The sequence below is a fragment of the Triturus cristatus genome, chromosome 1_1 (assembly GCF_964204655.1).
Source record: "Triturus cristatus chromosome 1_1, aTriCri1.1, whole genome shotgun sequence".
NCBI lineage: Eukaryota > Metazoa > Chordata > Amphibia > Caudata > Salamandridae > Triturus > Triturus cristatus.
The window spans coordinates 949,975,676-949,992,079 of NC_140579.1; the positions used below are offsets into that span (position 1 = coordinate 949,975,676).

General features: G+C 45.3%; 1 pseudogene; it reads right to left on the reverse strand.

The window, feature by feature from the left end:
* Positions 1-1,374: 1,374 nt before the first annotated feature.
* The window catches only part of LOC146871352 (uncharacterized), a 58,488-nt pseudogene continuing 43,458 nt past the window's right edge, over positions 1,375-16,404 (reverse strand).

Sequence of the window (16,404 nt, forward strand, 5' to 3'; positions counted from 1 at the left end):
ATAAAAGATGTCTCTTTTTGCACTTACTAAAACACATTTTGCCAACACAATGTGCTCAATTAAATCAAATGACCTTTTAAACAAAGTTTATTTTTAACACGTTCCCAACATTAAAGAAACGGAAGTATGGAATGTAAGCTGACGCCATGCTACAAATAGGCATCATCTTCAAAATTAATAGCAATGGCATCTATCAATACTTGACAATGGTTTACTAGTTGAATAAGCACTATGGTAAAACACATACATGAACCAGCTAATGAGTTTCAAGTTGTCATTTCAAAGTAATAATTTTAAACACTGTTTTTATAACAAAAGTGTAATACATTTGCACAATGCCAATTACATTATTCAACTACAGTTGGATTGACGTCCCTGGCTTGTTTAGACAGTAACATGAGGTATATCATAGTAAATCTGTACATACATTATTTGAACAAGTGTGCTACTAACATGTCAATATGCAGTATTAAGGCTATTTTTCTATCGCTGGATGCAGGATCCAATAGAATATAGCCTTTACTTATGGACACTGGTGGTGCTTGGAAGAAAATTAATCAAGAGCCTTTGAATTTGTTAGGGTCTCAAGAGTACTTTAGCAATCCAGTGACTCTTAGCTCTTATAAATGTTTACTTAAATAAGTATTCCATTCACCTAAACATTTGTAAATCTATTAACCCCTTCGCCGCGGCGGGAATTCCGCCGCAGCGCTGGGGGGGTTTGGGGGCAGCGCGGTGGCACTGTGCTCATGACGGAGCCACTCCGTCATAAGCCACGGTTGAGCTGTGCTCATGACGGAGTGGTTCCGTCATGACTCCGCCCACTGCGCTAATCGCCCGCACAGGCGGGGAATCAGCGCAGCGTGGGAGGAGCGGCGGCCAACGGCCGCAGCATGACGGAACCACTCCGTCATGAGCACACGGCACCCGTGGCTCATGACGGAGGGGCTCCGTCATGAGCGCTGAAGGGGTTAAAGTGAAGATATTTAAGAAAATATCTTATTTTAATATGCATTCCTGAGAGTAAACAAATTGTGGTAAACCTTAATCCAAGGAACAAAGGGGAGCGAGCAGTACTTTTATTTTAGTTGATGGGCTATTCCCTGGCAATCTACATGCACACCGTAGACTGCTTCACATTTATCAATAAAATGAAAAATGTCAGCCTTTTTATTAACCACTATCTTGATTAAAATTCATAATACAAATTGACCTAACATCCCACTAATATATTAACCTAACTAAATACAAAAATTGCATTGAAAGGGCATCAGTTACATTAATCTTAACACGATTGTGAAGAAATGTTCTAATTGCAGTGTCCTCAAATTAAAATAAACAATTATATTAAAAGACATTCAGCTCCAAGGGATTTTACCTGTAACTTTGGCTGGTTGATGTCTTTACTCTTGAATTACCTGACTCGCTTACATCACACAAGATGTGTGTGTACCCTGAGAATTCAGCTATTGAAGTTCGTATTCGATGGTCTATCTCTGAGTTAGAGTTAGTGTTAAAGGCCAGTGGTACTCTATTGCCCAATTTAAACTGAGAACCAAATGCTTGTGCAAAGTTTTCAATCTGAAAAGTTTCTCTAGATCCAATGTTTTTTCTGATGATCAATCTGGTTGTCCAACTCTGAGGAATTAAGATGAAAATTTTAAGATGATTTTAGATGTTTTTGTGGTTCCTTCTGATTGTTTAATTCCTGAGATGAGATTGGGTAGCCTGGAGAGGTCTCCACGTTTTTCTGTGGGTCTATCTGATCTGCAAGCTCTTGTGAAGGGGTCAACTGTTGATGTGTGGACTCCAAAGTTGATAAAGAAAAACTAGGCTGTGCACCTACCAGCATTCCAAAATGAGACTTTGGCAAAGTCGAAGGTAGTACAGAAGCAATGGATGGGGTGAAACCACACTCTAGAGGAGATGTAGTGTATATCTGCTTGTCTGAAAACAAAGAATGATTAGACAAAGTTGAAGAGAGACTAACTAATTGTAAACCGTGTCCTAAAGGAAAACTAGTGCTATGGCTCGTTCATTCTAAAGCTTGTTGGAGGTATTTGGAGTACTCATATAACATGGTTGCTTTATCATTTTGATTTGACTGAGAGTCTGAGCAAACATTTTTTCTTGAAACAAATGTAAATGTTGTCCTAATGGTGTTAAATGCACATGTTCACTTATAGTAAATGGAACTTCATTGTGGCTTTCTGATTTGTGAGTGTAGTGGTCCAACAAAGACTGCAGCACTTCATCTGGTATTCCTGATTTGTCCTGGCAGTCCTTTATTTCAGTACTCAGAGCAGAAGAATCTATCAGCGCCAATGGGGTTTCACTGTCCATAACACCTGAAACTTCAGACTGAATGACCGACTGTTGGAAAACCATGTGTCCTACATTTACAGAATAGGCACTATTACAATTTGCAGCTTGTAAATATCTTCTTTTCTTCAAAAACTGCATGGCATCATCATAGTTGCTACTATTTTGGCCTTGTTTAGTATTTGCATTCTGAATAAGACTGATGCTTTCTTCTCCCGAACTCGTTGTCAGCTCAAGAGTACTACTAGGTTTTGTAGAATGTTTTTGTCTAACCATGTCTGGCATGGCAGACATCAAATTAAGTTCACTTTTTTCAGCATTTTGTCGATTTACTTTTTTGAAAACCAACTTTGGCACTCTTGCGTGTGTTTCTTCTACACTCATTTCAACCAAGTCACTACTGGAAGACACTACAGGAATCTCAACTGCATAATTTTGCAAGCTTGAATTAATTGGAAATTGTTGTTCATTCATTTTGATGCCAGATTTGTGTTCTTTGTTTTCAGTAGATTGACTTTTACATTTACTTTTTCTCCTTCCAGAAGAATTAGCATTTCCCCGAGATAACTCAAAGTTACCGGATAAATGGTCTAAACTTTTCGATGATCCAGGTTCTATGTCTGCAACGGCTCCTCCTTTACATACAGTTTCACCACAAGTTCGCTTGTGCTTCAGCAATCTATCTGTTCTTGAAAATACTGATGACATAAACAGAACAGTTAAGTGTTTATATTGTATCATTGGATTCACTTTACAAATGCATATAATAAAGTTTTCTAAAACACTGACATTCGGATTACAAAAAACAAGCATTTGAAGGGTTACTATGTCTGTGCCTTTCAAAGGTATTTTTCCATGAATTGTGCTTGTAGTGCTTGTAATAACACATTCTCATGCCAGCTTCTTGTTTTAATTGACTGATCAAGTCAACTGTTGTATAACAATAGAAAAAAAGATACGATGCAAAGTCCTGTCATTATACCAGTGATCAAGGCCTACAACTGAAAACTTTCAGTATTTCAAACTTGTGTGTATGATTGAGAGTGTGTTTGTAAAAGTGCAAGAAATTAGCTTGAAGTAAAAGATAACTGGTGCAGAAATAAAATTGATGAACACATTTTTGGTATCTTTTGTGCACTAGCCGAAGTTTAGAATTCCAAACCCTGGACATTTTTTTTACATTAGAATAAACAAATTCATTGTTTTTGCGCATAAATATACGTATACAAATACAAACTTGCATAACACACCGCTAAGGCAGCATATGTCAAGAGGATACTCGATATGCTATACACAATCTATCATCACCCTTTTAAGTTTAAATTTTACTTAAGTGAGACCTTGAAAGTACAGTCATCAAGGAACACATGGTATGCAGCAAAAGTAGTTAAGAATGTAATCAGATGCATGAAAGTTGAGCTAAAGTATTCTTCAATCGTTAGGCTTTTCGAGTCATGCTATCAGTCAAGTGGCGGCCTGAACAAGGTTTACGGAAGTAGGGATGGATAACTTCTGTTCTCAGCCTAGGTATCAGACATCTAATGAAGCACGGCGGACTCAAAGTGCTCTAGCTGAGAGTCAATTTGATGGTACTAGAACTTTCAACCATCAAGTTTGGTATACAGTGGAAAGAATCTTGAACATAATCTATGAGTTCACTGGGATTTAATAGGAGGATTTAACCTTTAACAATAAATTGATTTTTGGAGTAAAGGCAAGTTCTGCATCAAAAAAATAACACCCCAATTTTCTTTTTAAATTTCAGGAGTGTGGTTGGAAGTGAACTCAAACTTAATACTCACCTACTCAATCATGGAGGAATTTGGAGCCATCTCACCCAATACTAAAATATCAGTTTTGGCATTATGTATGTAGAGGATGCTGCCAGACTATCTGCAGACATTGGCTCTTTTATGAACTATTGCTCTAAACTATGAAAGGAACCTAGGATTCTATGTCAGGACCGGAGGCGAGGATTATGCCATTCTTTCTTCACATTTATTGAATAGCAGCCATTTGTAGTCAACCAAAACAAACTATTCCCATGAACCATAGGGAATAACAAAGAAACCATAGAGTCCTAGTCTAGAGTGTCCATGTTCTGCACCAATCACAGGCTCCCAATGTGTAGGTAGTCCCCGTCTCTGCCCATTCTTCCTCTTTCTTCGCTGCTTGCAGCCAAGATAAGTCCAAAATTTTTTCTCATTCTGTTATGTAATATTGACCTGTATTTCTGTGGTTTAATCTATTGCAGCGCATTGTGCTTTGCCTGCCGCGCTGTTTTATTGCTTTGCTCATTGTGTTTGTTTATTAAGGCGCGTAGCGCCGTACCGTTTTATAGCCGTTTACCTCACGGCGGTGTACGGGCGGCGCGCAAGTCAGGAATCGCGCGCTCGCCGTGTGTTTCCGATTTTGTTCTTCAGTTAGACTTGGTTTTCTGTTTCATTGCTTTGCTGCGAGTCCGGCGCTACTCGGCGGCTCGCGTTCGGCCGTGGGAGCGGCTGAGGCAGGCTGTTGTCAGCATTCTTGCTGTTTGCTTGGGGGTCCGTATTGTTTAGGCCAAAAACGCTCCTCTTTGGGGAGTCAGTACTGCAGAGTCTGCTGGGGACCCGTTTTTGCTGCAGGCTGCCCTTTTAATTAATTGACACCAGGGCTGTTGGGGTCCAGGGCTTAGCCCTTGTAATTGTGTGCATTGCCCGCATTTATTAGGCTGTCACCCAGCCCCCCTTATTTGTTGAGGTATACTCCCTCACCCGATTCCTGTTCAGCGTCCCCTGGTGGTTAGAGGATACCATGGCGGAATTCCAATATGATGTTTATGAGGATGACCAATGGGAGCAAGACCCCCTGGCAGCCCTTCCATAGTCCTTAATAGAATTGAAACTTTCCGTTACGATAGCTAGGAAATTTTTCATTATTGTGCTCTACGATTTCTGTGTGGCCTTTTAGAAGGTCTGGGGGCTTTAACTATCTTTGTAGAATCAACAACACAAACTCCTTGATCAATGGAATACAATCTTAGGCTGGCATTAACTCTTCTCCCTCATGAATGAACTTAGTCTCTTCTATTTATTTTGCAGTGACATTAAGGCTGATTTTGCACAACTGAGTGCATGAATTGTTGCTCGTCTTCTTTTATAAAGATGACATCTGTTTGTGTGGCTTTGCCGTTGGATAGTACCTTTGAAGTGCATACTAAATCTAACTAGCAGAATATTTCATTGAAACTATAGCAATCTTGGGGCCTAGATTACAGAGAAAGGCCACTGGGTTATGGTTCCTTTCTTATGGTAACATGCTTGATTTTGTTCCTCTGTGCTTCAGGACCAGAGTTGGAAGACAGCTTTGTATAGCCATAGCCCTGTCGGTCTGTCCTTTCAGCAGCTGTCCTGTCTATTTATTTCTCACTTCTAGTTAGCTTGTGGATCTCCTTCCGATTGCTTCTTGGATTATTTATAGAAATATAATAATACTATTTGAAAAAGTGATTTAGTGAAATGAGTTTGTGTTGAGTGGCACCTATCGTTTAGGCTCTGGAACAATCAGGCTCAGATTCCAGACAGTACTGATTGAGATAGCCTTCATGCCCTGACACCCCAAACAAAAGGTTCTTCACCAAGTCAAACCCACTGAACCACGTGAGAAATTGATCGCTGCGATTGAGGAATTTGGTGCTATTTTTAAAAGTTTGACTCAAGGATGAGAAACTGAAAAGAAAAAAAAAAGTCATGCGTATTTAAAGTGCAACACAAAGTTATTTTTGTAAAAGTCTTATCTCATTGAGAGGGCAAAAACGATTCACATTTTAAAACCACTGCCTGGAAAGACCCTCTTAACGTGAGAATGACAGCAGAGGCATCAATTCAACTTTTTTTTTTTTGTTTTTAAACAGATGCTAAAATGTTTAAATCCCCTCACTTCCAATGCTAGCTGTGAAGAGTGAGCTGCAGAACCCCGAGGAAGACGACGAGATCTTAATAGTAGAAGAACAACTAATGGGCATAGAGAGCTCGGTGGAGAAGAAACCGAAGTGCGACATGTGCATAAGGAGGAAGGTATGGGAAGAAGACTTCGCCACGCGAACAAAGTATCGCCTGACACCGACGGACATTCATCCGGTGACGTTCACCGGGGAGCCCATACCCATGGTAGGGTATTGCCCTCTCACTTTTGAATTCAAGGGCAGAACATGCGAGGGAAAACTATACGTGGCGGAGAAAGGACCGTCAGTACTGGGCTGGAAGGACCAAGGGGAGTTGGGAATAAAACTGAACCCAGGTGGGCGCACGCAAGTGCTCATGACCGACGACAGTCCGGACCAGGAGGCACAGCGGTGGAAGGAAGAATTCCCGGAAGTCTTCAAGGACTCCATCGGTCGCCTAGCGAAGTTCACACACAAGATACACCTGAAAGAGGGGGCCCGTCCAGTGTCCCACAAAGCACGCAACATCCCATTTCGGACCAGGGCAGCGGTACAGGAAGAGCTGCAGAGACTGGAGGACAACGGGGTGATAGAGGCGATTGACAACGCGGAGTGGCTGGCACCCCTGGTGGTGGCGCAGAAGCCCAACGGGAAGGTGAGGCTGTGTGTGGATCTAAGGGAGCTTAATAAAAACATAGTGGTGGACAAATTCCCGCTCCCTAGGATCAACGAGATGTTGGCCAAGACCCAAGGAGCTAAATGGTTCTCCACCGTAGACTTGACGTCGGCCTACCACCAGATTGCCCTGCACCCGTCATGTAACCACTTGACGTCCTTTATCACACCCTTCGGATGCTACAAGTTTTTACGGATGCCATTTGGACTCGCCTCAGCGGCAGCTGTTTTCCAAAAGCTCATGTACCGACTATTCCATAAGAAAGCAGGCATCCAATATTTCCAAGACGACATCTTGGTCATGGGAACGTCACTAGCGGATCACAACAGAAAGCTAGAAGAAGTGCTCACTGTGCTAAAGCAGAATGGACTCACGGCCCAATGGGACAAGTGCAAGTTTGGCATGAACAAGGTTACGTACTTAGGGCACGAGATTAGCCAGGAAGGCATCCAACCCAAAGCGTCCAACGTGGCAGCTATCAAAGACGCACCCATGCCCTCGAACAAGGAAGACATCCGAACGTTCTTGGGCATGGCGGAATTTTACAGCAAGTTTGTACCGCACTTTGCCTCCAAGACCCACCACATGAGGACACTGCTCAAGGACAAAATCACGTTCCGATGGACGGAGGAACAACAGCAGGAGTTCGAGGAAGTGAAGAGACACATCAGCGAGGCGGTGCCCATTCAAGGTTTCGACCCAACGGCGCTCACGGTGCTGACTACGGATGCCAGCGACCGGGGCTTAGGAGCGGTACTCGCACAAAGAACCACTGAGGGAGCAACCAACATGATCAGCTTTGCATCCCGAACATTGGCTCCCAACGAGAGTAAGTTCAGCGTCATTGAGAAGGAAATGCTCGCAGTGGTGTGGGCGATGGAGAGGTTCCGGCAATTCCTGTGGGGAGGAAGGTTCGTACTGCGCACGGACCACAAACCGCTGGTGAAGGTCCTCACCTCCAGCAGGCATGAACATGCCACTCCTAGAATCGCCAAGATGACGCTGAGGCTCCTAGACTATGTATACGACGTGGAGTACCTGCCAGGGCACAAGAACAAGGTGGCCGACTTTCTGAGCAGAGCAGTGTCCAAGGAAGTTACGGAGGCCCAGGACGAAGGTGGATGGGAGGAGTATGCCGTGGCGGTCACCGGAGATCACGAGAGGGCCATAAGCGGACAAGAATGGGAGACAGAATATGGAAGGGACGAGAAAACGAGAGCGGTCAAAGCATACGTAACCAAGGGATGGCCGGACAAGAGGCTACTGGAGGAAGAATTGAAGCAATACTGGGAGGTCCGGGAAGAACTGTCCATAGGGGATCAACCCTGGTTCTTGTTGCGAGGAAGAAAAGTAGTTCCCCCCCACACGCTGAGGCCATGCATTGTCGCCATCGCACATGAAGGCCACTTGGGGATAGTGAAGACTAAGGGGAGAACGAAAGAAGACTACTGGTGGCCAGGAATAGATATCGCGGTGGAACGACACGTGAGGGCGTGCGAGCAGTGTAGCAACGTGGATAAGACCCAAAGAGTATTACATCCGCCCCTAGGTAGTTTTGATTGCCCCGAGAACCCATGGGAAGAGATCTCAATTGACGTACTGGGCCCCATACAAGACTCTAATGGAGGTCAGAAGTACCTCACGGTGGTCATTGACCGGTACTCCAAATGGCCGGAAGTCCATGTGAATGACAATGCAGAGACAGAAACAATATTGGAATTCCTCACGGACATGTTCATCAGGGAAGGAATCCCCAAAGCGATCCTAAGCGACAACGGACCGCAATTCACATCAGCCAAGTGGGAGGCATTCATGGACAGGAACGGCATCGCCATCAGGCACACGCCGATTTATCACCCTGCGGGAAACGGAGCGGTGGAAAGATTTAACAGAGTAATAATGGGGTCGGTGCAGGCTGCGATCAGCCAAGGAGTCAACTGGTAGAAGGAGTTGAAGCGGTTGATGAGGGCCTACCGAATAACACCCACCTCCACGGGTTACAGCCCCTTCCGTGTACTCAGAGGGAGAGAACCCTTCACGAAGGACAACGTGTCGTTGAAACGACTGACAGTACAAAGCCATTGGTCCCCAGCAGTCGTACGCAGGAATCTGGAGAGAGCGCAGGCAGTGTACACTGAATACTATGACAAAAAACACAACACTAAGGACGTCGCACTCGAGAAGGGTGAGTGGGTGAGAGTCAAATTGCCCACGCAAGGGAAGAAAGGAGACAGCAAGTTCACGTCCCCGTTCCAAATGGTAGAGCCCTACTCCAGGTCAGCCCTGCTCAGCGACGGGAAGATATGGTCCCAAGACCGAATGGGGAGATGCACTCACGCCAATGAGAAGGAACCCGGAGACGAGTCCGGTGACAAAGAGGCGGCTAGTGCCATGAAGGACTCGGGCGCAGCAAGGAGGAGATCCAGCGAGGGGGACGGCAGTCCCTGGTTGGGAACAGGGCGACAAAGAAGAGAGGATAGCACAGGACCTGGAACAGACACCCCGGAGGAGCAGGAAGCGACAGAAGGGAGTGGTGCAGGACTCAGAGGTGAAACATCCTGCCTGGACGGGGTCGAGACCACCCCGACCCCAGGTGGGCGCAGTGCGAGGACACGATGTGGGAGAAGAGTAATGTTGCCCAGGAGGTTCGAGGAGTTCAGTATGGACAACAAGTAAGACTGTTCCAGCTGGGATTGGTTTTTGTTGTTGTTGTTGAAAGGGTTGCAGTAGCTTTAGTGTTTATGAAGGGGGAGATGTGGTGTAGCGGTCTAGTCTGCGACGCACACTGCGTGTGACGTCAGCGGACATCCCGTAGCGGCCATGTTCTTTGTATCGGCATTAGCGTGCCAAATTCAATCCAGTACGGAGCTCCGCTCCGGCGCTCCCGATAACTTTATGCAAATAAACGGAGTTACAGCCCACCTGCCTGAGTGTCCTTTATGTATTACCCAGTGAGGACCAACGATCTTACAATTTGTTTCTAGCACTCAAAAAACATGGGAGAGTAACGCAAATATCAAACTACTTAAATGTTCGGCAGAAAATGTCCCTGAAAAGCATAATTTTGCAGACCATGAACTGAATTCAATGTCAGGAACGGAGGCGAGGATCATGCATTCTTTCTTCGCTTTACTTTTTTTTACAATAGACACTTTAAAACATCACAATAAACTACCTTTCCCATCAAAGCTATGGAAAGGAGAATAAGTCAACAACCAATAGGAATACAGGCAGTACAATAACAGTCCTTTCTTTGCCATTGTGCCCTTCTTTCTTTGCAGCTCTGCACCCATGAGGTAAGTTCCTCTTTTTCTCCTGAGGGTTTGAGGTTTCCAGGCGATTTCATGGGTTTAATCAAATGTATCATCTCCCCGGTGATGACAGGGGTGCCGCTGGTACGCATTTCAGTGCTTATCACGCGTCGCCTTTTCTACATTCCTTGCTGTATTTTGGTGCGTTACATCTGCCCACCAGAGGGCGCCCTCACTGCACCCAAAGGGGCGCACCTAAGGCTTCTTTGACAACATGCGGCTCCATCTGAATCGAAGCTTCATGCCGCCTAGAGAGCCTTAACCAGTGGCACTCGGCACCCCAGCGGGGTCTGGATTGGCTGTGTTAGCTCAGCCTCTGAAGTGTGGATGCCCTTGTGGGTCAGTATTGCCGAATTGGGTACTCAAACCCATTGATTTTCTCATAAGCCACGGATGGGGTCTGTACTTTGGCAGCACAGTACTTACAATACCTGCTCACGCACCGCGGGAACAGCCCATGTGCATAGCCTAGAGCAGAGTTCTTCAATCTGTGGGGCGCGCCCCCCCCAGGGGGGCGCAACACCATCTCAGGGGGGGCACGAACTCCACTGCAAGATCTAACCTTTCACTGTTTCCAAATCGATGGGGCACAACCATACTTTTGCAATTTCGAAAGAAAGCCAATTCCAAGAGCTGAAATGCTTCAGCTGCAGTGGTAGGCAGAGTGTCTCCTGTGCTGTGAAACCGAAAGCGAAACATTTCAGCTCTGGGAATTAACTGTGCCGGGATGGTCAGCTTTTCACAGAAAGGAAGCACAAAGTTTATCTTTAAATTAGGTAAGTATGGGCATGCCATACACTCACGGTTTTCTTTCAAAAGTGCACATTTATTGTAGCCATTTTCATGCTTGTTTAATACATTGCGTTCAAAGAGCACACTTTTAAAACAGATCTTTCTTTATATTAGGCTGAAAACAAATGGCTTAGGGGACAAATGAAGCGCAGTTGGCTCATGCTACTGTGGGGTTTGGCAGCTGATGTTCCCTCACATGAGAGAGTATAATCAATTAAGCAACTACCATTTTATTTGGACTAAGCAAATGGAATTCAAGTGGAAATTATGCCGGGAGCCTCAGAAAGGCAACTAAAAAAAAGTGAGAACTATGAAGAACGCCGTTCTTGTCAGTGACAAGGTTGACATCCTTTGAGCATGCGGCCCTGAACCTAAATATTCAATATCTTTTTACATGTACTGATTGTGCAATGTTCATTTTGTGCCAGTAGCAAATGGGTAGCTATGTAAATTGCAAGCGTGGCTAGTTCGCACAATTTGCAGCTGTCGCATTTTGCTCACAAAGAAATGCTTCGTCGTGATCTCGCAACAACGTGCCTGAAAAGTAGGGTTTCTCCACTCTTGCGGAAAGGCAGAAGAGAGCGTTCGATGATGGGAAATTTCAGCTGCTTTTCCATGCCTGTGTCAAACGGAAGGATTTCTGGCAATGTACGCAGTTCACTCCCTATATTTATTTCTTACATTAGCACCTCTGTGAAGTGCCACTTGTTGCCTGACTGAATATCTGCACTTTATGAGACATACAATTATATAGTAATGCAATCAGAAGCATAAAGGCAATGAACACAAATGACATGATTAACGTTGCAGCACATAGGCGGCTGAGGCGAATGGACCAAGGATGGTTCTGGGGCAAAGAGCGATCTTACGAACTGTGCTTCCAACAAGTCCATACCTGACCTGACTCCACATGTGGGCAGCGCTTCCTTTATATCGGAGCTGGCAGGTGGTGGCCCCGTACTCATTTTTTTCATCATCCAACTTTGACCAAGAGCAAGAGAGAGCAAAGCAGAATAGGGGGAAAGAAAAAGGACATGAAAGCTGTGAAAACAGAGGCCAAGGGATAAGGCAGGGATGAAAACAACCTGCAAGAATGAGACAGAGGCAGAAATAAGAGGGTGGAGGAAGAAGGAGGCGTGTGCTTGTTCGTTCAAGACTCAGCAGTTCCGGTATATACAGCCGCCCTGGCAAGAGCCAGTGCTGGCAGAAGTGACATAATAAAAGCTTTGGCACCTTTACTTTTTAAAAATTATTATTAATTAAGCACTGCCTTTGGGCATCTCCCATAAACCCTTTCAGCCTCTAACAGTCTTTTCTACTCTCTGCCTAGACCCCACTCCATGGAGGGGCACACATCAGTCGTGGCTGGTGCAGGCAAGCGCAGTGGGGCAGTAGAGTGGGGCGGGGGGGACTGAGTAGGATTTAAATATTTATTTAATTTGACCGCATAGGTTTTATTTTTGACCTATTCCATCATCTGTCCACTTCCCCGCTGCCGCCTCACCGCTCTTACCTGCGCCGGTCGCCGCTGTATTACATGCATTGCAATGCTGCCAGTTCACTGTGCAGCTGGACCAAGATCCATTTGATCACCACAAAGTCTGTCAGACAACATTGCTCTGAAGTAAAATAGGCAACATCATTCACTTTTTATTAGTTCTATTTTTTTAAACATAAGCCTGACGTGTCCTAAACCCCCACTCAGGGCACAAGTCCAAAAAAAACAAGTGGGGGGACTAATTAGCATAAGCAATGCGCATTGGTGTCACAGGACATCACAGGAAGGGATGTCAGCACCCAGTGAGATCATTCTTTTTAAAATAAATGTGCTAGGCTTTCTTCACTTGCTTGCTATGGAAGGAAAGGTATTTACCTGACCTGAGGGTAATTACTTCGGAGGTGAATGGGTTGCTCCAGATAGCACTGTCCCACTATGACTCAACCTCATAAGTAAAACCCTAGTAAAAACAATTTGTGCACATTTTATCTTGGAAAGTTTTTATTTGAACTGGTTAATAAGCCTCTGTCATTTAACCACACCCACTCACAAACCTGCAGTTTACTAAACATTATTTGCCGGATATGGCCTGGGATATGCGGATGGCAGTCATTGATGTAGTGTACCAGATTCCAGAAATATCTGTCAGTTGGTGGGGGGGGCCCGTCATCTAAAATAATTCAGCTGGGGGGGTTCATCCTAAAAAAGTTTGAAGACCTCTGGCCTAGAGAAATAAGAGGGTGCAGTGGTCCGCGGGCACAGACCAGAGCAAAAAGCTTTGTACCTGCTGTACCCCAACACCATACTGCAGCCTCCAGCTGGCAACTTAATCACATTTGAGCCTTCGAAGGCCAAAAGTGCAACAGGCAGAGGAAGATTATAGGGAGGAGGAGTTCTGCGACGCAGTGGATGAGTCAATATGTAAGCGGTCAACTTGGCCATCGTTCCTCTAGAACGTAAACTTCTTCAACTAGACTATTGTAATCCGGAACCGCTTATCTTGATAAATCCTCCAACTCCTCACAATCCCTCGCAGCAGGTGGGAGTCCCTGAAAAAAAACCTCGGAAGGTTGGGGCCAAACGTGAACACGTCCAGGGCATGGAAACGGACACTTTCAACCACCTCAAGCAGACGTGTCTGTTTCAGTCTCTGGCTTCCAAGAACCCAGAGTTCCAATGCCCCCTTCCATTGGGTCAAACATCAGAAGTTGCAACCCAGCCGACCTCTGCATAATTCCTCCCAGGAGGCTGATGATTCCCATGCGGATGATTCTCACAGGGATTCAGATGGAGACCTGTGCCCTTCGAGGCCGTGGCATCAGTCTCTGGATGTTGGGGCTAATCCCACCACCTCCTCCCCTTTCAAATCTCATCACTCAGATACCTTTGGTATGCTGGACCCGGATAACCTAATGCATCCCAGCTCTTCGAAATGGTCTCTAGCGGACGAGGTAGCAAGGCAAGTTGCTGGCAAGTTGAGGAAACCCCTTGAAAAGTAAACTCTAGCTCGTGACAGGGCGGAATGTCCTCATCCCTTGCTCGAGGGCAAGGTGGCCTTAACCCCCAGAAATAGCTGCCAGGACTGCTACATTCCTAGGGAAATATACACGAGATGCCGAAACTAAGGCATAGCTCGCTCATTGTGGTCCTGCTAAGATTAACTGCTAGACATTACAGGGCGCCCCACAAAAATCCTTGCTATGGCTGAGGAAGCTTAACAATCTGGTTCCCTCATTACTCCAGACAATCCATCTGGTTGGGGACAACTAGCACTTATCTTTTTAGGGAAAACTAGCTGTGTCCTGTACACTGAGCCCAGGAGATCTCTTCTGATCAAAGTGGATACCCAGTTGGGAGGCCTGACATTTTTGGAATCGGGTCCTGTTGCTCAGGGTGGTTTTACCCCCAAGAATTTCCCAGAGCTGGTCATGCCAGAGGGCGCTCGGCAGGCCACAAACTTGCAACATCTTGCTCAGCCAGCCACAAACTTGCAACATTCCCCTCCAGGGGCCAAGTCTCTAGACGCGGTCTGTGGCAAGACCAGACCATGTTCAGAGTTCTACCCTTCCAGAGGACCATGCAACCGAGGAGGCAGAGGAGGATCGTGAGGAAATTCCCAAGGAGATGGCTCCAGTAAGTGTTCTCCATTCTTCCAAACTAAAAGAGGAATGGCGCTTGGCTCATTTTTCAGACAACATCTCACGGAATCCACATCTCCTATCAGGACAACTGTCTCTAATCGCATGGAGGATCACAGGGAAATTTGTCACAGTCCTTTTGCAAGAAGCTCAATGCCTCTTATCAAAGACATGGGCAGAGGGCACAACGAAAAGATACCGTTCTGCCTGAAGAGGCTGGGCTGGTGGCTCCAGAGAGACCTGTGTCCCTTAGGGTCAGATGTACTAATCTTGAATTGGTTTTGATCCTTGGTGTCCAAGGGCTCGGCTTAAAGATCAGTGAAGACCTTTTGCTTAACTATTTCAGCAGGGCATCCTTGGATCAAAGGGCCTCTCATAGAGAAGCATCCTTTAATATGGTAATTGATTAACGACAAACCTTTCCTTCCCCTCGGAACCAAAGGATTCAGTGCTCTGGAATGTAAACGACGTTCTTAAAACTCTCCTGTCATGGAAAAGCAGCAAATCACTCTCAGAAAGAGCTTTACAGTAAGTTAGCCATGTTGTTGTTCCTGAACTTATGCAGAAGGGTGTCTGTTGGCAGGCACTAGATACTACAGATAAAGTATTTCCCCAGATGGGGTTACTTTTTACGTGTTTAGCTGTACAAAGTGTAATTCACAGTTGATTTTTTTATCCAGCGTTTGATGATCATCCCAAATTGTGTGGTGAGGTCCATTAACCCGTTGACCGCGGTGTAAAATCTGCCGCAGTGCGGGTGATTGATTGCGCAGGCGGGGCCGCGTCGGCCAACGGACGTGCGCAGCACTAGGGAGGTAGTGCTCGCGACGGCCGTTGGCCGATGTGCGCATGGAAAGGGTTCAAGCATATGAAGCTATGACTAATCAGTTCAGACCCACAGGGGAACGCCAACTCCTCAGTGCATTGCGAGAAACATTTCACGCAGTCTCATCCCTGACCATTGCAAGCTAGGTTACACAGGAGACCGGCATCAACACTTCCAAGTTTGGTGCACATTCTGCTAGAGGTGCAATGGTGTTGAAAGCTTTTGCTGTGGGGGCTCGTCTGAAGGACATTCTGAATGGGGCAGACTGGTCCTCAGACTCTACCGTGAAGCATTTCTACTTCAAACCAGTAGCATCTTTAGGGGTCAACAAGCTATGACCAAGCATAACCCTCCTCTGGTACTGACATATAATAAAAAATGTCCTAGCTTCTGTAACAAAGTTTCACTTCTATTAAGGAAAATGAGGCAAGGATTATCCTACCCACGCTTAGAACAGTTTCCACCCAAATTAGAGGGACAGAAGTACCTCTTCATGCAATATTGGAAGAGTAAGTAAGACTTTACATTTCTTGCATTCCTCTGGATAATACACTTGTTACCTAATATTGTTAAAGTTTCAAGGTATGTCAGGGTCACGAATCGTTCACCATTATATGGCTTAATGCATCTTTTGAGAACTCTGTTTCATGTAGAATGTTATCTGTTCTCGTTAGGAAATGAACTGACCAAACAGGAATACCACGCAAGCAAAAATGGATTTCGGCCATGCAAAGAAAGAGGGGGCATGATGACTAATATCGGACTATTATTGGACTACCAGTATTCCTATTGGTTTTCGGTTTAATTAACATTTCCTAAAGTTTGATGGGAAAGGTAGTTTATTGCGATATTTTAAAGTGGCTGCAGTAAAAAAACAAAGCGCAGAAAGAAAGCATAATCCTAACCTCAGTGTCCTTAA